Raw genomic sequence first — 21,491 nt, 5'->3', positions numbered from 1 at the left:
TTTGCGCTACCAAATATCGGGAAAAGTATGGACTATTATATATTGCTGGAAAGCCCAGGATGTCTACTTTCCAACGCAATTAAGAGCGCACCAATTGGGCTTCTGTAGCTCAAGAAAATCCATTTAGAGTACAGGGAGGTCAGAATCCAACAGCATCTGCAGTCTTTTTTCAGCCTCTGAATCAGATTTTTGCTCAAGTCCCTCAATTTCAGCCAAAAAATACCTGAAATCACAGAAAAATACAAAAACTCATAGAAAAGTCCAGAAATGTGAATTTTGCTTAAAAACTAATAAAAATATACTAAAAGGTAGCTAGATCCTACTAGAAACTACCTAAAAATAATACCAAAAAGCGTATAAATTATCCGCTCATCAACTTGTACTGAGAGGAATTGGAAATATGAGATCACTAATTAGCTGAGATTTAGCTCTAATTACCCTGTTTGGTTTAGAAAGGACCCTAGGTTTGAACTATAGGTTGACTAAAGTATAAGATTTCCTGGTGAGTTCGGGTAGTTTTACATTATCTCTATTTGGAACTGTTACCCCTATTGAGAACCCGAAAGGATGATGCTCTCACCCGTGTTGGGAATTATTTATTTTACAGATGTAGGACATGAAGTACCTCATTGAGCATGTTGGATTCTCTTTGGGAAGCGAGGATTTCATCTTGGGACTTATATATTGTGTACTTAGCTATATATGTTCTCCACTTTTATATTTTTAAATTGTATATCCCTCTTAGATGTTAATTATAGAGAACAGGATTTATGTTTATATTTTTGTCATCCTTTTGGGCTGTATATATATTTTTAGCCAGCCTTGGCTTCGCAAGTCGAGAAGATTAGAGCTTGATATATATCTCTTTTGGATCTTATATATATATATATATATATATATATATATATATATATATATTTCACTTCTATTTGTTAATTCTTCTCTGAACTCTTTCGTGAATGATGTGGTATTTCTTTTTTGTATATCTTTTTTTTCAAGGATCCTAGTTAAATTATCCTTCAATTATATATATATATATATATATATATATATATATATATATATATATATATATATATATATACTTGTTTCGCTTTCAAAGTAGGAAAATATAAGCATTACTTTTTCTAAGAGTTAAACATTTCTGAAGCCTTTAACATCTCACTCATTAATTACTTTTTTAAATCCATAAGCTTTTTCTCGTTCAACTTCAAGACACTTGTTCACTGATGAGCGGATATTTTATACGCCTTTTGGCATAGTTTTCATATAGTTTCTAGTATGTTTTGTTTAGTTTTTATTAAGTATTCATAGGTTTTAGTGTTAAATTAACATTTTTGGATTCTACTTTGAGTTTTTGTGTTGTTGTACAATTTCAGGTATTTTCTGCCTGAAATTGAGGAGCTGGAGCAAAAGTCTGATTTAGAGACAGAGAAAGCACTACAGATGCTGTCCGGATCTGACCTCCTTGCACTCGAAGGAGCTTTTCTGGAGCTACAGAAGTCCGAATGGGGCGTTTTCAATGGCTATGAAAAGCTGACTTCTAGAGCTTTCCAGAAATGTATAATAGTTTATACTTTGCTTCAGATTAAAAGGCCCAAAACTGGCGTCCAACGTCAGCTTCCTACCCCCTTTCAGACGTCCAGCGCCCAAGGAGAAGAGACCAGTGTCCAAACGCCCAAAGAGGACCCCCTAGCCAGCGTTCAACGCCCTAGAGGCCTCGTAGCACATGGATCTCATCAAAACTTAGGCTAAATACTCACCAAGTAGGCCCTAGAAGTGGATTTTAGCACTAGAAAGACTGTTTTACCTTTACTATTCATTAGTTTAGTATTTAAAGTAGAAGATCACTCTTTGTTAAGGATCTTCAGCCACTTTTACACCATTTTTTAGTTTATCATTGTATTTTCTTATCAGCATGAGTTTCTAAACCTCCTAGGTTGAGGGGAGGAGCCCTGCTCAGTTCTATGAATTAATAAAAGTATTACTGTTCTTCTTCAATCCGTGTCTAATTCAATTCTAAGATGTATATCCGTTCTTCAACATGGTGAATGGGATGATCCGTGACAATCAGCTCCATTCATCATACTAGGATCGTGTGCCTGACAACCACTCGTGTCTACTTGGGTTCGTGTGAATACGTGACTGGAAAGCATGAACCACCAGCTTGATTATACATCTCTCAGACGGCTAATCCACGACCTCATTGGGGACTTCTCGAGACACCAGTTTAGCCGAGGTATGGGGAGATTAGGGTCTCTGTGGTAAAGGCTAGAATCCAAAGGTGCATCATTCTCTGATCCAGAAGATCCGACCTTGTATGTGGCATTTTGAGTAAGATAATTAAGGAGAATGAACTGCAGGAGCTTCACCCTCAATCAGACTGGATGCGCGCTAACCCTGGTGTTCAGATCTGGAGGAGCATTGGTGACCTCTCAAGAAAGGCATTGATCACATACAGCCTGCCATTGAAGGAATCATTCACAAGCAAAGAAGACAATAAGACCAAAGTTAATCCAGAAGGACAAAGCAACTCCAAGCCTCATCCATCTAAGTTTTAAGATTATCATTGTAAACATATTAACCTAATTCCATCTTCCAACTCAAAACCAACAACTTCTTGATTTTGCCTGACTAAGACCTGCAAGATAACCATAGCTTGCTTCAAACCACAATCCTCATGGGATCGACCCAGTGCACTTGCTGGTATAGTTGTACGAAGTTTGGGGATTCGTGCACCAAGTTTTTGGCGCCGTTGTCGGGGATTGTTCGAGTTTGGACAACTGATGGATTATCTTGTTCCCTAGATCAGGTATTTTTTTTTATTTTATTTGAGTCTTTTATTTTTCTTTTCTTCTTCTTTATTTTTGAAAAAATAAAAAACCTTTTTCAAAAACATTTTTCTTTTCTTTGTTTAATCTTTGTTTTTGGGTTTGAGTCTTTTGTTTTTGTTCTTAGTTAAAATTTTCGAAAATCTTGAGTCTTTCTTTCAAAAAAATTTTCAAAAATAGTTTCTTTGGTTAAATCTTGTGTCAATCTTTAAGTTTGGTGTCTTTTTGTGTTTTTCTTTTATATTTTTCGAAAATTTTATGTTTGGTTTTCAAAAATTTTAAGTTTTGTGTCTTTTGCATGTTCTTGTGTTCTTTGAATTTTTTGAGTCTTGTTCTTGGTGTTCTTCTCAATCTTCAAAGTGTCCTTGTGTTTTTGTTTGTTTTGATCTTAACATTTTTAAGTTTGGTGTCTCTTGGTGTATTTCTTTAAATTTTCGAAAACTAGGTCCATTTAGATCTAAAAATTTTAAGTTTTGTGTCTTTTACTTATTTTTCTCTTTCCTCATTAAATTCAAAAATAAAAAATATCTTTTCTTATCTTCTAATTAATTTTTCGAAAATTACATAAAAAAATAATCATTCAGATTTTAATTTCAAAATTTTTATCTTATCTTATCTTAGTTTTCAAATTTCAAAATTCAAATATTTTCAAAATAAAAAATCTTATCTTTTTCAAAATCTTATCTTATCTTATTTTAAAATTCAAATTTTAAATTTTAAAATCAAATCTTTTTCAAAATCAAATCTCAAATCTTATCTTTCTTTTAAATCTTTTTCAAATCTTTTCTAATCTCAAATTTTAAAATCAAATCTTTTTCAAATATTTTTAATTTCTTATCTTACCTTTCTTATTTCTAATTTCAAATTTTAATTTCAAGTCTTTTCTAATCTTATATCTTATCTTGTTTTCAAATTTTTTCTAATTAAATACTTATATTCTCTCTCTTCTTTTTCAAAACTTCTTAACTAATTCTTCTCTCTCCCAATTTTTGAAAACTCTATTCTTCTCTCTCTTCTATTTTCGAAAATTTAACATTTAAATTTTAAATATTTTTAAATTTATTAACTTTAATTTTCGAAATTAATTAATAAATAAAATAAAAATAAAAATATTTTAATTCTTTTTTGTCTTTTCTATTTCTAATTCTTCTCCTATTTACTTCTATTTATTCGAACTCTTCTCCTCTCTCATCTCTCATCTTCACTTTTCTATCTTCATCTTCTTTCTTCACATCTCACTGGGAGCTTTCTATACTCAAATCAGACATAGAAGCTTCCTTTCTTTCTTTTCTTCTTTTCTTGTTTATGGCCAGGAACAGGGATAAAGAACCCCTCTTTAATCCTGATCCTAAACCTGAAAGGACTTTAAGGAGGAGCTTACAACAGGCTATAGCACAACACTCCGGAAGAAACCTTTCAGAAAATTTTGAATAAGAAATTGGAGACATGGTCGAACCTGAAGGAAATGCAAGAAAGGTTCTTGGTGACTTCACGATGCCTACCTCTGACCTTTATGGCAGAAGTATCTCTGTACCTGCCATTGGAGCTAACAATTTTGAGTTTAAGCCTCAGTTAGTCTTTCTTCTGCAACAGAATTGCAAGTTCCATGGACTTCTAATGGAAGATTCACATCAGTTCTTAGCTGAATTCTTGCAAATCTGTGATACTGTTAAGACCAATGGAATGAATCCTGAAGTCTACAAGCTTATGCTCTTTTCCTTTGCTGTACGAGACAGAGCTAAGATATAGTTGGACTCCCAACCAAAAGAGAGCCTAGACTCTTGGAAAAAGCTGGTTAATGCTTTTCTGGCTAAATTCTTTCCCCATCAAAAGATGAGTAAAATCAGAGTGGAAGTTCACACCTTCAAACAAAGAGAAGGTGAATCCCTCTATGAAGCTTGGGAAAGATACAAGTAATTGATCAGGAGATATCCTCCTGACATGCTCTCAGAATGGTCTATCATAGGCGTGTTCTATGATGGTCTATCTGAGATGTCCAAAATCTCATTGGACAACTCTGCAAGAGGATCACTCCACTTGAAGAAAATGCCTACAGAAGCAAGAGAACTCATTGAGATAGTTGCAAACAACCAATTCATGTACACCTCTGAGAGAAATCATGTGAACCATGGGATCCCTCAGAAAAAAGGAGTTCTTGAAGTTGATACTCTGAATGCCATAGTGGCTCAGAATAAGATCTTGACCCAGTAGGTCAATATGATCTCTCAACATTTGATTGGAATGCAAGCTGCAGCTGGCAGTAACCAAGAAGTATCTCCTGATGTAGATGCTTATGATCCTGATCAACCCACCATGGAAGAGGTAAATTACATGGGAGAACCATATGGAAACACCTACAGTCCTTCATAGAGGAATCATCCTAACCTTTCCTAGAAGGATCAACAGAAGCCTCAGCAAGGCTTCAATAATAATCAAGGTGGAAGGAACCAGAATAGGTTCAACAACAGACCACCATTCCCATCATCTCAAGGAAATATGGAAACCCCTAAGCAGAGCCTCTCTGACTTAGTCACTCTGGTCTCCAGCCTCTCTAAGACCACTCATAGTTTCATGAATGAAATAAGGTCCTCCATTAGAAACTTGGAGGTACAAGTTGGTCAACTGAGCAAGAGGATCCCTGAACTCATCCTGACACTCTTCCCAGCAACACTGAAGTGAACCCAAGAGAAGAGTGCAAGGCCATCACCTCTAAGGAAGAGACCGAATTTGGAGAAATTGGGAAGGCATTGAACGTTAGTGAAGGGCATATAACTGGGCGTTCAACGCCCAACCTGGCAGCAAGAGTGGTGCTTAACGCCAGTGAGAAAACCCTCACTGGACGTTCAACGCCTATCCTGGCAGCAGAGCTAGCATTGAACGACAGCCAGTTCCCTGGCTAGGCGTTCAATGCCCAACCAGACAGGGAAGCTGGCATTGAACGCTAGCCAAGATACCCCTGCTGGGTGTTCAACACCCAAAATGGTAAGAGAACTGGTGTTTAACGCCAATAAAGGTGCACAGCATGGGCGTTTAACACCCATAGAGCCATCAAAGCTGGCGTTAAATGCCAGTAAAGGCACACCCTCTGAGTGCTCAATAGCCACTCAAGAAAGCCCTACCTAAGAACCAAAGGAAGCCAATGCTCACATAAAGACCATAGAGGTTCCTTTGCATGCACTTCTACAATGCATGAGTTCTGATGAATACTCATCCTCTGATGAGGATGAAGACACTAGGGAAGAGCAAGTTGCTCGGTACCTAGGAGCTCTCATGAAGTTGAATGACAAGCTATTTGGCACAAAGCCTTTGGAGGAAGAACCTCCATTGCTTTCCAAAGAACTCAATGCTTTGGTTCAGCAGAAGCTACCTCAGAAGCTTTCAGATCCTGGACGCTTTCTGATTCCTTGCACCATAGGCACCATGACCTTTGAGAAGGCTCTGTGTGACCTAGGGTCAAGCATCAACCTCATGCCACTCTCTGTAATGGTGAAGCTGGGAATCCTTAAGGTACAAGCTGCAAACATCTCATTAGAGATGGAAGACAAGTCAATGAAGAAGCCATATGGCTTAGTAGAGAATGTCTTGGTGAAGGTTGAAGACCACTACATCCCTGCAAACTTCATAGTCTTGGACATAGGAGAGGATGAGGATGACTCTATCATTCTTGGAAGACCTTTCCTAGCCACTTCAAATGCCATGATTAATGTGGCAAAGGGAGAAATGGTTTTCCAACTAGGAGAGGACTACATCTTGTTCAAGATGTCCAATCCCAATTCTCCCTCTGATAAGAAAGAGATAGTGGTACAATACCTAATGTTCCAACCCTCTTTTTCTATGCAGAGCTTTGTAGAAACCCCAAACATCAATTCCAAGTTTAGTTTTGGGCAACCATCAACAAGTTCTGAGAATAAAGGTACTAAGAAGAAAGTACCTAAAGGCTAGAGGGACAAGAAAGTCCCAACTGAAGGCCTCTCACCTGGCATGAGAGTTGTCTTCACTAAAAAACCAGTCATACCACATACAGTGAGTCGTGTCTTGTCTCTAGAGCATGTGGAGCTCATTAATGAGAAGACAGGAAGAAAATTCATTATAAGGGATGAAAATTTGAGCCCATTCTCACCTTTGTAAAAAGCTAACCATCAAGCTAATGACGTTAAAGAAGCGCTTGTTGGGAAGCAAACCAATCTTAATTAATTATTTTTATTTTCTTTCATTTTGTTTTTCTTTCAGTTATTTTTAAGGTCATGATCATATGCAGCAGTCAGAATAGAGACAGAAATGTTCAGTAGAGAAAATAGAACACTCTGGATGGAGTGTTACTGGTGTTGAATGCCAGGCAGAGAGCACTGGCTAGGCGTCTAATGCCCCAAATGGGCAGCATTGCTAGCATTGAACACCAACCAGGGAGCAGACCCTAGGCATTCAAACGCCAGTGCAGAGGGTAGCGAATCTAAATTCCCTAACCTCTCAGGACTAGTGGGTCCCACAACATCTTCACCTACCCCACTTCTCCCTTCTTACTTTCACACTTCCCCATAAACTCTTCCCTATAAACCCTAGCCCAATCACATCCATATCACTTTCCCAAAACCATCATAACTCTCACAACCCCCACCCACTTCAAAATCAAATTTCCCTCCCAATTACCCACCCATGGCCAAACCTAACCCTACCCCAATCCTATAAATACCCTTCATTCTAACCCTTCATAAACACACACTTCATTACCCATTCGGCCGAACCCTCTCTCTTCCTCTATCTCCTTCTATTTTCTTCTTCCTCTACTCCATTCTTCTCTTTTCTTTATTGTTACTCGAGGACGAGCAAATCTTTTAATTTTAGTGTGGAAAAAGTGTTGCTTTTTTGCTTTCCATTACCACTTATGGCACCCAAGGTTGGAGAATCCTCTAGAAAGAGGAAAAGAAAGGCAGTAGCCACCACATCTGAATCTTGGAAGATGGACAGATTCATCACCAAAGCCCACCAAGACCACTTCTATGAAGTAGTGGCAGAGAAGAAAGTGATCCTTGAGGTCCCTTTCAAGCTCAAGAAGAATGAGTATACAGAAAGCCGAAGAGAGATCCGGAGAAGAGGTTGGGAAGTCCTAACCAATCCTATTCAAGATGCTGGGATTCTAATGGTGCAAGAGTTCTATGCTAATGCATAGGTTACTAAAAACCATGACACTAGTGTGAACCCAAATCCAAAGAGTTAGAGCACCATGGTCCGAGGGAGAATCTTAGATTTCAGCCCGGAAAGTGTGAAGTTGGCGTTCAGCTTGCCTTTGATGCAAGGAGATCTACATCCTTATACTAGAAGAGTCAACTTTGATCAGAGATTGGATCAAGTGCTCTCAGATATCTGTGTGGAAGGAGCGCATTGGAAAAGGGATTCCCAAGGCAAGCCCATTCAACTAAGAAGGCTTGACCTCAAGCCCAGAACTAGAGGATGGTTGGAACTCATCCAACGTTCCATCATCCCTACTAGTAATTGGTCAGAAGAGAACACTGATAGAGCTATCATGATCCATTGCATCATGATTGGAAGTGAGGTGGAAGTACATGAGGTGATTCCTCAAGAATTGTACAAGATAGCTGAGAAGCCTTCCACCAATGCAAGGTTGGCATTCCCACACCTCATCTGTCATCTATACAATTCAGCTGGAATTGTCATAAAAAGAGACATCTTCATTGGGGAGGACAAGCCCATCACTAAGAAGATGATGGAGCAAACTAGAGAGCATGCACAAGAGCCTGTGCAGCCGCCTTAGCATGAAATTCCTGAGATGCCTCAAGGGATGTATTTTCCTCCTCAAAGCTATTGGAATCAATGGCAGACTTCTCTTGGAGAACTAAGCACTAACATGGAGCAATTGAGGGTGGAGCATCAAGAGTATTCCACCACCCTCAATGAAATAAGAGAAGATCAAAGAGTCATAAGGGAAGATCAAAGGGCTATGAGGGAAGAACAACAAAGGCAAAGGAGTGACATTCAAGAGATCAAGTACCACATTGGATCCTCAAGGAGGAGTACTAGCCGCCACCATTAAAGGTGGATTCGTTCTCTTTACCTCCTTTCCTTTTGTATTTTTCTATTTTCTGTTATATTGTCTGTTCTCTTGTTCTTGTTGCATGATCATTTGCATTTATATCTTAAAGTTATAAAATGTTCCATATATCTCTCACCTTACTTAAAAAGAAAAATTTTATTTGAAAAGAATTGAGAGATACATGAATTTAAAGTTTAAAATAAAAATAGTTCAATTATTTTGTTGTGGTGGCATTGCTTTTGTTTTCTGAATGTATGAATAAATAGTGCATATTTGAAGTTAGAATTTTAGAATGTTGGCTCTTGAAAGAATGATGAAAAAGGAAAAATATTATTGGTAATCTAAAAAATCCAAAAATTGATTCTTGAAGCAAGAAAAAGCAGCAAAAAGAAAAAGAAAAAGCATGTTACAAAAGAAAAAAATTTAATGCATGCGAAAAAGAAAGAAAAAATGGTGGAAAAAAAAGAGAGAAAAATCCATTACTGCCCAAAAATGCAGGAAAAGGAGGGCAGATTGAAAAAGTCAATAACTCTTTAAACCAAAAGGCAAGGGTAAAAGGATCCAAGGCTTTGAGCATCAATGGATAAGAGGGCATACAAGGAATAACATCCTGGCCTAAGCAACTCATCCAAGCTGTCCTTTGATGAGGGAAAAACGATTCCACACAAACTCACCGGCAAGTGTAGCGGGTCGCATCAAGTAGTAATAACTCACAGGAGTGAGGTCGATCCCACAGGGATTGATGGATTGAGCAACTTTAGTTTGGTGACGAATTTAGTTAAGCAAATAGTTGATGATTTGAGTAAAATTTGGTTAACAGAAGTGAATTTGCAAGTAAACTAAAGAGCAGAAAGGAAATTTGCAGAATCTTAAATGCAGAAGAAGTAAAATTGCAGAAACTTAAAGTGCAAGAAATTAAAAGAGCTAAAACTTAAATTGCAAGAAAAGTAAATAATTGAAACTTAAAGTGCAAGTAATGTAAATTGCTGAATCTAAACTGCTAGAAAACTTAAATTGCATGAATAGTAAAGGGATTTGGGTGTTGGGAATCAAAACAGAACTGGAAAAAGTAAATTGCAGTAAACTATAGAATGCTCAGATGAAGAAATTCAGAAAACAGATCAGTTAGAATTTTAGTACCAAAATAGAAATGGAAACAGAAGAGTCAAAGCAGAATGAAAACTTAGATCAATTCTAAAATCTTAAAAGAGAAATTGACAATTGCAAAAAAATAACAAAAGAAAATTTAGATCTCAATTGCTCTCTTAACAAAATAGAAAACAGGAAATTGCAAATGAAATAAAAGTGGAAGGAAAGCTAAGATCAGATCTCCAATTCTTCAAAATACAAAAAGGAAAAGTAAAAGATAACTTCAAATTGAAAGAATTCAGAAGAATTCTCCAATCCAAGTTCTCAGATCCAAAATAGAAAGTAAAAGGTTACAGAAGAGAAAACGAAAACGGAAAGGAAAATTCAGATCTGATCTCAATTCTAAAATTCTAAAATGAAAACTAAAAGAGAGAGCCTTCTAGGAAATCAAATTCCTATCTATTTATACACTTTCCAATTGTGGCATCCAGTACTTGGAGTGGGCTTTTTGGCCTATGAAGAAGTGGATCAAAATGGCTCCTGATTAGCTCCCAGTGGAACGTTGCGTTCTCTAAGTGAGCGCAGCGTTCATTCATCCACGCGTGCGCGTGTCAGACGCGTGCGCGTCTTTTTGCCTCTTTGCTCACCGATGCTTGTGCGTCATGTACGCGTGCGCGTCACTATCAGTCTTCAGCTCCAGCATGCTCGCGTGCTTTCTTCCACGCGTACGCGTCGTTGATAGCGTTAACTTAGTGAGCGCTACATTGGCTTAGTGAACGCTGCCCACATGTGCGCGTCCTCTGCGCATGCGCGTGGGTAGCAAAATCTCAATTCAGGCTTCAGCGCCAGCCTCGCGTGCGCGTGCTTCGTCCCAGGTGACCCATTGCACGTGCGCGTCGATTTCAAAACTTTGCCTCTAATTTTGAATTTTGCCCGAAAACGCTGAGTAAGTGAACGTAGTGCTCTCTTTTGAAACGAGCGCCAAACACTTCCACGCGTCATGCACGCGTACGCATGGGTCTTCGAGTTTTGCCCCTAACGCGTAAGCGTCCAATACGCGTGCACGTCGCAAGTGAGCGTGGCGTTCATTATTTGAACGCAACGCTATACTGTATGGCTTCTTCTTTTCTTCATTTTCTCACCTGAAATTAACCAAACAAGCAATCAAAGTTTCACCAAAATCACAAGAATTTGCATCAATCATAAAAATCACTTAGTTCTTGCATAAATCTCATGATTTTGAATAAAATAAATGATGTTTGATTGAATCACAATAATCATGAAATTCCACTCCAACCACTTACTTGTTGTGCAAGAAAGTGCATAAAACCTAATGAAACAAATGAAAAATGCTTGTGAAACTAGCATAAGATGACTTGTCATCACAACACCAAACTTAAATCTTACTTGTCCCCAAGCAAGCACTAAAACATGAGAAGAAATGAAAGAAATCAGAGAAGCATATATGTTCTTATTTAGCAGGTAATTGAATTTGGTTCATGGGGTTTTATGCAGATGCAATTGAAGCTCTTCTTTTATTAGATTTCATGCTTGAAATGTCCCTTCAAATGATAACCAAAGTTGCTACTGTGAGCCTTGTTATTCATCCATCCTTGGTGTTTTGATTTTCTTTTGTCTTTCCTACTGAGAAGCTTATATATTTTTATTCAAAGCTAAGTGTTATGTGTTGCAGCAGCTTTTTAGCTTTGTTTTTTAGTCAACACATCTCCACCACAGACACTCGGCTCACAATTCATCCTAAGACATTGATGCCCAGCACCTCTTTGGGCTACTAAATGCTTTGTAATTAGGTTGCTCTTGATGGTGGATTTTCGGTTGGTAATCCCTGATTAGTTAATCCAAGTTACCAAGTTTGAAAATACTCCTCAGAACCTACTAATCCAAGAAGATCCTAATACAATAGCATCACAGGCATATATCCTAAGGTCCAAGCTATTGGAGTCTTAGCATTTTCATTTGTTTCTTTCATTTTTGTTGCCAATTATTGGCTTTTCTTCCTTCCTTTTCTTGCTCTTTATTTTTCCAAGGATAATTATTAATTGAAGGTTTTACAACAGCAACTAGGTTCACACTACAAGGGATCATCCTAACCTTTATCTTTTATTAATGAGCTTGCTTTAGCAATGATACATACCACCACTGAACTCTATTACTATTCCTACCACATTGGACATTTACTTCCTGTTTCGACATTTTTCTCTTATTTATTCAGAGGAAACAAGACATATATTCAAGTAGGATGAGTGATGCAGACACTTATACTAGATCATTTATTTGAATGATAACAGGATAGTAAACCAACAGAGTGCAGATAAGGGTAAACTTATCAACAAGGAGAACAATTAAACTTTCAACTAAAGCGCAGCAGATATAAATAGTTGAGTAACCATACAACCTTTTGGTATCCTCTTGCTTAGTCTTTCATCCTCCTTCTTAGCTTTTAAGCTTTTCTTGCTGATGATGTATAGTTCTTCCAAAAAGTTGAACGTTTTTCTGCACTGGTAGTGAAAGTTGCTTGTCTCCCAAGCACTTGAAAAACGGTTAATATGCATAGATGTTTGTAGGCTTTTGAACTTACTTTGGTGTGTGAACACCAAAATTAGTTCCTTGCCATTACGTTTTATGCAACAGCTCAACCATATATATGAAACCTTGTGCTTTTGCTAAAGAGAATAAAACTAAAGACTAGAAAGCAGACAATGGTCAAGTAGTTTTCCTGATTGTTTGGAGCTAATTACCCTTTATACAGAGGGTTGAAACATGTTTTTAATTAGAATTTTTGGTGGGACACCAAACTTAGCATCCTTCATTTACCCTTAAATTGTTTTGGTGTGTAACACCAAACTTAGCCCCTTGCAATACAGATAAATCTACTTAACCCTTTTATTGAAATAGTTAAGAAAAAAAACTACCTTTGGTTGGGTTGCCTCCCAACAAGCGCTTGTTTATCGTCAGTAGCTTGACGTCTTCCTTCTTTGTTCACCCCAGCTCCTGAACACTCTCTTCCTTGTTCCAAGATCCTCCCAGATAATGCTTAGCTCTTTGGCCATTTGCTGTGATTATCTCTTTTGTGGTTTCATTCAGCAGTTCAAGGCTTCCATGTGGGAAAACCTTGGTTATCAGATACGGGCCAGTCCATTTAGATTTGAGTTTGCTAGGGAAAACCTTGAGCCTAGAATTGTACAGGAGCACTTGTTGCCCTGGTTTGAACTCCCTTTTCAGGATTTTCTTATCATGCCACTTCTTAGCTTTCTCTTTGTATATTTTTGCATTTTCATAAGCTTCTAATCTGAATTTCTCTAACTCATTAAGTTACAGCAGCCTCTTCTCTCCTGCTACTAGAGGGTCAAGATTGAGGAGCTTAGTAGCCTAGTAAGCTTTATGTTCTAGCTCCACAGGAAGGTGACATGATTTCCCATAGATTAGCTGGAAGGGTGACTTTCCAATTGGAGTTTTGAATGCTGTTCTATATGCCCACAGAGCATCTTCCAATTTTCTTGCCCAATCCTTCCTTGTGATCCCCACTGTCTTCTCCAAGATTTTCTTTAACTCCCTGTTTGCTAATTCAGCCTGGCCATTAGTTTGAGGGTAATATGGTGTAGCTACTTTATGAATTACTCCATATTTGTAAAGCAGTTTTTCCATCTGTCTATTGCAAAAGTGGCTGCCACCATCACTAATAAGGCCTTTAGGCACCCCATATCTAGTGAAGATGTGTTTCTTAAGAAATTGAAGAACAATTGATGCATCACAGGTAGTTGTTGCAATGGCTTCCACCTATTTGGAGACTGATGAGCGGATAATTTATACGCTTTTTGGCATTGTTTTTAGTATGTTTTTAGTAGGATCTAGTTACTTTTAGGGATGTTTTTATTAGTTTTTATGTTAAATTCACATTTCTGGACTTTACTATGAGTTTATGTGTTTTTCTGTGATTTCAGGTATTTTCTGGCTGAAATTGAGGGACTTGAGTAAAAATCATATTCAGAGGTAGAAGAAGGACTGCTGATGCTGTTGAATTCTGACCTCCCTGCACTCAAAGTGGATTTTCTGGAGCTACAGAACTTAAAATGGCGCGCTTCCAATTGCGTTGGAAAGTAGACATCCAGGGCTTTCCAGCAATATATAATAGTCTATACTTTGGCCGAGTTTAGACGACGCAAAAGGGCGTTGAACGCCAGTTCTACGCTGCAGTCTGGAGTTAAACGCCAGAAACACGTCACGAACCAGAGTTGAACGCCAAAAACACGTTACAACTTGGCGTTCAACTCCAGAAGAAGCCTCTGCACGTGTAAACTTCAAGCTCAGCCCAAGCACACACCAAGTGGGCCCTGGAAGTGGATTTATGCATCAATTACTTACTTCTGTAAACCCTAGTAACTAGTTTAGTATAAATAGGACTTTTTACTATTGTATTAGACATCTTATGATTTTAGTTTGTCTTTGGATCATATTGATCACGTTTGGGGGCTGGCCATTCGGCCATGCCTGAACCTTTCACTTATGTATTTTTCAACGGTAGAGTTTCTACACTCCATAGATTAAGGTGTGGAGCTCTGCTGTTCCTTATGAATTAATGCAAAGTACTACTGTTTCTTTATTCAATTTAACCTATTCCGCTTCTAAAATATTCATTTGCACTTCAATATGAATGTGATGAACGTGACAATCATCATCATTCCCTTACGAACGCGTGCCTGACAACCACTTCTGTTCCACCTTAGATTGAATGAATATCTCTTGGATCTCTTAATCAGAATCTTCGTGGTATAAGCTAGATTGATGGCGGCATTCATGAGAGTCCGGAAAGTCTAAACCTTGTCTGTGGTATTTCGAGTAGGATTCAGGGATTGAATGACTGTGACGAACTTCAAACTCACGAGTGCTGGGCGTAGTGACAGACACAAAAGGAGGGTGAATCCTATTCCAGTATGATCGAGAACCTCAGATGATTAGCCGTGCTGTGACAGAGCATTTGGACCTTTTTCACAAGAGGATGGGATGTAGCCATTGACAACGGTGATGCCCTTACATAAAGCTTGCCATGGAAAGGAGTAGGACTGATTGGATGAAGACAGCAGGAAAGCAGAAGTTCAGAAGAACGAAAGTATCTCTATACGCTTATCTGAAATTCTCACCAATGAATTACATAAGTATTTCTATCTTTATTTTCTATTTATTTCTCTTATTTATTTTCGAAAACTCCATAACCATTTGATATCCGCCTGACTGAGATTTACAAGGTGACCATAGCTTGCTTCATACCGACAATCTCCATGGGATCGACCTTTACTCAAGTAAGGTTTTATTACTTGGACGACCCAGTGCACTTGCTGGTTAGTTGTGCGAAGTTGTGAAGTTATGTTTGGACCATGGTATTGTGCACCAGTTATTGGCGCCATGCCAGGGAGAGAACGAACAACAAATTTTACAACCTCAGAGTAACAATTTCGCATACCAAGTTTTTGGCGCCGTTGCCGGGGATTGTTCGAGTTTGGACAACTGATGGTTCATCTTGTTGCTCAGATTAGGTAATTTTCTTTTTGTTTTATTTTCAAAAAATTTTCAAAAATCTTTCAAAAATTTCTCATCTGTTTTCGAAAATTATTCTAAATTTTTAAGAATAAATTCTAGTGTTTCATGAAGCATGTTGAAGCCTGGCTGGCGGTGAAGCCTGGCTGGCTGTAAAGCCAGGTCTAATTCTTTTGGATAGGGGCTTCCAACCATCAGCATAGAGGCAAGTTAATTTGAATATCAGTTGTTGCATGCCTGATTTATATCCTAAAGCTGGCTGGCTATTAAGCCATGTCCAACCCTTTGATTGGAGCTTTGGGCTAATATTGAAAGATTCCTGGAATTCTTCTTAAAAATTTTGGAATCCTTAATTTTCTTTTTCACATTAATTTTCGAAAAATCCAAAAAAAAAATCATAAAATCATAAAAATCAAAAATATTTTGTGTTTCTTGTTTGAGTCTTGAGTCAATTTCAAGTTTGGTGTCAATTGCATTTTTTCTAAAAATTCTTTGCATTTTTCAAAAATTCATGCATTCATAGTGTTCTTCATGATCTTCAAGTTGTTCTTGGCCAGTCTTCTTGTTTGATCTTCATATTTTCTTGTTTTGTGTCTTTTCTTGTTTTTCATATGCATTCTTGCATTCATAGTGTCTATACATGAAAAATTTCTAAGTTTGGTATCTTGCATGTTTTCTTTGCATCAAAAATTTTTCAAAAATATGTTCTTGATGTTCATCATGATCTTCAAAGTGTTCTTGGTGTTCATCTTGATATTCATAGTGTTCTTGCATGCATCATGTGTTTTGATTCATAATTTTCATGTTGTGAGTCATTTTTTTATGTTTTTCTCTCTCATCATTAAAAATTCAAAAATAAAAAAATATCTTTCCCTTTCTCACTCATAAATTTCGAAAATTTGGATTGACTTCTTCCAAACTTTTTAAAATTAGTTGTTTCTTATGAGTCAAATCAAATTTTCAATTTAAAAATCTTATCTTTTTCAAAATCTTTTTCAAAAATCAAATCTTTTTCATTTTTCTTATTTATTTTCGAAACTTTTAAAAATATTTTTCAAAAATCTTTTTCTTAATTTTATCTCATAATTTTCGAAAATATCCTCAACAATTAATGTTTTGATTCAAAAATTTCAAGTTTGTTACTTACTTGTTAAGAAAGATTCAAAGTTTAAGTTCTAGAATCATATCTTGTGAATCAAGTCATTAATTGTGATTTTAAAAATCAAATCTTTTTCAAAACTAATTTCAATCATATCTTTTCAAAAAGATCTTTTTATCTTATCTTTTTCAAAATCATATCCTTTTAATCATATCTTTTTAAAACATATCTTTTTTTCAAAAATTTGATTTTAAAATATCTTTTCTAACTTCTTATCTTCTTATCTTTTCAAATTTGATTTTCAAATTTGTTTCAACTAACTAATTAACTTTTTGTTTGTTTCTTATCTTTTTCAAAACTACCTAACTAACTCTCTCCCTCTAATTTTCGAAAATCTCTTCCCTCTTTTTCAAAAATTCTTTTTAATTAACTAATTGTTTCAATTTTTAATTTTAATTTGATTTCATTCCTAATTTTTGAAAATCACTAACCCCTTTTCAAAATTTTATTTTCGAAAATCCTCATTCTCTCTCATCTCCTTCTATTTATTTATTCACCTACTAACACTCCATCTCACCCAAATTTGAACCCCCTCTTCCATATGTGTTCGAATTTTCTTTTCTTCCCTTCTTTACATTACATTCTTTTCTTCTTCTACTCACACAGGGGAACCTCTATACCTGGGTGAAAAGGATCCCTATTATTATTATTTTTCTATTCCTTTCTTTTTCATATGAGTAGGAGCAAGGACAAGAACATTCTTGTTGAAGCAGACCCTGAACCTGAAAGGACTCTGAAGAGGAAACTAAGAGAAGCTAAAATACAACAATCCAGAGATAACCTTACAGAAATTTTCGAACAGGAAGAGGAGATGGCAGCCGAAAATAATAATAATGCAAGGAGGATGCTTGGTGACTTTACTGCACCTAATTCCAATTTTCATGGAAGAAGCATCTCCATCCCTACCATTGGAGCAAACAATTTTGAGCTGAAACCTCAATTAGTTTCTCTGATGCAGCAAAACTGCAAGTTTCATGGACTTCCATCTGAAGATCCCTTTCAGTTCTTAACTGAATTCTTGCAGATATGTGATACTGTTAAGACTAATGGAGTAGATCCTGAAGTCTACAGGCTCATGCTTTTCCCATTTACTGTAAGAGACAGAGCTAGAGTGTGGTTAGACTCTCAACCCAAAGATAGCCTGAACTCTTGTGATAAGCTGGTCACGGCTTTCTTAGCCAAGTTCTTTCCTCCTCAAAAGCTGAGTAAGCTTAGAGTGGATGTTCAAATCTTCAGACAAAAGGAAGGTGAATCCCTCTATGAAGCTTGGGAGAGATACAAGCAATTGACCAAAAAGTGTCCTTCTGACATGCTTTCAGAATGGACCATCCTGGATATATTCTATGATGGTCTGTCTGAATTAGCTAAGATGTCATTGGATACTTCTGCAGGTGGATCCATTCACCTAAAGAAAACGCCTGCAGAAGCTCAAGAACTCATTGACATGGTTGCTAATAACCAGTTCATGTACACTTCTGAGAGGAATCCTGTGAGTAATGGGACGCCTCAGAAGAAGGGAGTTCTTGAAATTGATACTCTGAATGCCATATTGGCTCAGAATAAAATATTGACTCAACAAGTCAATATGATTTCTCAGAGTCTGAATGGAATGCAAGCTGCATCCAACAGTACTCAAGAGGCATCTTCTGAAGAAGAAGCTTATGATCCTGAGAATCTTGCAATTGCAGAGGTGAATTACATGGGTGAACCATATGGAAACACCTATAATCCCTCATGGAGAAATCACCCAAATCTCTCATGGAAAGATCAACAAAAGCCTCAACAAGGCTTTAATAATGGTGGAAGAAACAGGTTTAGCAATAGCATGCCTTTTCCATCATCCACTCAGCAACAGACAGAAAACTCTGAACAAAATACCTCTAATTTAGCAAACTTAGTCTCTGATCTATCTAAGGCCACTGTGAGTTTCATGAATGAAACAAGGTCCTCCATTAGAAATTTGGAAGTACAAGTGGGCCAGCTGAGTAAAAGAATCACTGAAACCCCTCCTAGTACTCTCCCAAGCAATACAGAAGAGAATCCAAAAGGAGAGTGCAAGGCCATTGATATAACCATCATGGCCGAATCCAAGAGGGAAGGGGAGGACGTGAATCCCAAGGAGGAAGACCTCCTGGGACGTCCAGTGATCAATAAGGAGTTTCCCTTTGAGGAACCAAAGGACTCTGAGGCTCATCTAGAGACCATAGAGATTCCATTAAACCTCCTTACGCCCTTCATGAGCTCTGATGAGTATTCCTCTTCAGAAGAGAATGAGGATGTCACTGAAGAACAAGTCACCAAGTTCCTTGGTGCAATCATGAAGCTGAATGCCAATCTATTTGGTAATAAGACTTGGGGAGATGAACCTCCCCTGTTCACCAATGAACTAAATGCATTGGATCAACTGAGATTGCCTCAGAAGAAACAGGATCCTGGAAAGTTTCTAATACCTTGTACCATAGGCACCATAACCTTTGAGAAGGCTCTATGTGACCTAGGGTCAGGAATAAACCTCATGCCACTCTCTGTAATAGAGAAATTGGGAATCTTTGAGGTGCAAGCTGCTAAAATCTCATTAGAGATGGCAGACAATTCCAGAAAATAGGCTTATGGACAAGTAGAGGACATATTAGTAGAGGTTGAAGGCCTTTACATTCCTGCTGATTTCATAATCCTAGATAGTAGGAAGGATGAGGATGAATCCATCATCCTTGGAAGACCCTTCCTAGCCACAGCAAGAGCTGTGATTGATGTTAACAGAGGTGAACTAGTCCTTCAATTGAATGAGGACTCCCTTGAGTTTAAAACTCAAGGACATCCTTCTGTAAACATGGAAAAGAGGCACAATAAGCTTCTCTCAAAACAGAGTCAACCAGAGCCCCCACAGTCAAACTCTAAGTTTGGTGTTGGGAGGCCACAACCAAACTCTAAGTTTCGTGTTGAACTCCCATATCCAAACTCTAAGTTTGGTGTTGGGAAATCTCAACAATGCTTTGAACATCTATGAGGCTCCATGAGAGCCCACTCAAGCTATTGACATTAAAGAAGCGCTTGTTGGGAGGCAACCCAATTTTTATTTAATTATATTTTTTATTAGTTATATGTCTTCATAGGTTCATGATCATGTGGAGTCACAAAAACAACTAAAAAAATTGAAGAAAAATCAAAAAGAGCACACCTTGGAACAGGAGCTTACTGGCGTTTAAACGCCAGTAAGAAGCATCTGGTTGGCGTTCAACGCCAGAATAGAGCATGGATCTGGCATTGAACGCCAGAAACAAGCAGCATCCTGGCGTTCAGACGCCAGGAATGCAAACTGAGGAAAGCTGGCGCTGAATGCCAGAAACAAGCATAGAACTGGCATTCAACGCCAGAAACATGCTGTATCTAGGCGCTGAACGCCCAGAACAAGCATCAATTCGGCGTTTAAACGCCAGAATTGCATGCAAAGGCATTTTACATGCCTAATTGGTGCAGGGATGCAATTCCTTGACACCTCAGGATCTGTGGACCCCACAGGATCATCTCAGCATCTGTGGACCCCACAGGATCCCCATCTACCACCACTCACTATCTTCCCTCTTCTCAATGTTCATCCTCTCTTCCCAATAAACACTCTTCCCCAAAACTCTTCACCAATCACCTCAATCTCTCTTCCCTATTACCACTTCACCACTCACATCCATCCACTCTTCCCCATAAACCTACCTCATAAATTCCACCTACCTTCAAAATTCAAAATCAATTATCCACCCAAACCCACCCTATATGGCCGAAACTAAACCCCCTCCCCTCCCTATATAAAGCCCTCCATTCTTCCTCATTTTCACACAACACAACCCTCTTTTCCCCTTCTTGGCCGAACCCTCCTCTCCCTCCTCTCCTCCATATTTTCTTCTTCTTCTTCATCTATTCTTTCTTCTCTTGCTCGAGGGCGAGCAATATTCTAAGTTTGGTGTGGTAAAAGTATAAGCTTTTTGTTTTTCCATTACCATTGATGGCACCCAAGACCGGAGAATCCTCTAGAAAAGGGAAAGGGAAGACAAAAGCTTCTACCTCCGAGTCATGGGAGATGGAAAGATTCATCTCCAAAGCTCATCAAGACCACTTCTATGATGTTGTGGCCAAGAAGAAGGTGATCCCCGAGGTCCCTTTCAAGCTCAAGAGAAATAAGTATCCGGAGATCCGACATGAAATCCAAAGAAGAGGTTGGGAAGTTCTAACAAACCCCATCCAACAAGTCGGCATCCTAATGGTTCAAGAGTTCTATGCCAATGCATGGATCACTAAGAACCATGATCAAAGTAAGAACCCGAACCCAAGGAATTATCTCACCATGGTTCGGGGGAAATACTTAGATTTTAGTCCGGAAAATGTGAGGTTGGCGTTTGACTTGCCTATAATGCAAGGAGATGCACGCCCCTACACTAGAAGGGTCAACTTTGATCAAAGGTTGGACCAAGTCCTCATGGACATATGTGTGGAAGGAGCTCAACGGAAGATTGACTCAAAAGGCAAACCGGTTCAACTGAGAAGACTGGACCTTAAGCCTGTAGCTAAAGGATGGTTGGAGTTCATCCAACGCTCCATCATCCCCACTAGCAACCGATCTGAAGTTACTGTGGATCGGGCCATCATGATTCATAGCATCATGATTGGTGAGGAAGTAGAAGTTCATGAAGTCATCTCCCTTGAACTCTACAAAATAGCCAAAAAGTCCTCCCCTTTGGCAAGGCTAGCTTTCCCTCATCTTATTTGCCATCTATGTTACTCAGCTGGAGCTTTCATAGAAGGAGACATTCCCATTGAG

The 21,491-nt window shown here is 38.1% G+C and overlaps 2 non-coding genes across 2 annotated transcripts; both read right to left on the bottom strand.

The window, feature by feature from the left end:
• Nucleotides 1-4,670: 4,670 nt before the first annotated feature.
• On the bottom strand, nucleotides 4,671-4,779 carry LOC148564058 (small nucleolar RNA R71). Its single transcript, XR_015884703.1, has one exon. It is a non-coding gene; the product is annotated as a small nucleolar RNA R71 (small nucleolar RNA).
• Nucleotides 4,780-17,888: 13,109 nt separating this feature from the next.
• Nucleotides 17,889-17,996, bottom strand: LOC148564057 (small nucleolar RNA R71). The gene has a single exon (XR_015885522.1). It is a non-coding gene; the product is annotated as a small nucleolar RNA R71 (small nucleolar RNA).
• Between the last annotated feature and the right edge of the window lie 3,495 nt (nucleotides 17,997-21,491).

This window comes from Arachis ipaensis, chromosome B5, assembly GCF_059453495.1.
Source record: "Arachis ipaensis isolate K30076 ecotype BB chromosome B5, ASM5945349v1, whole genome shotgun sequence".
Taxonomy (NCBI): Eukaryota; Viridiplantae; Streptophyta; class Magnoliopsida; order Fabales; family Fabaceae; genus Arachis; species Arachis ipaensis.
The sequence above is the reverse complement of the archived record's forward strand: the minus strand, read 5'-3'. Positions and strand labels throughout refer to the sequence as shown.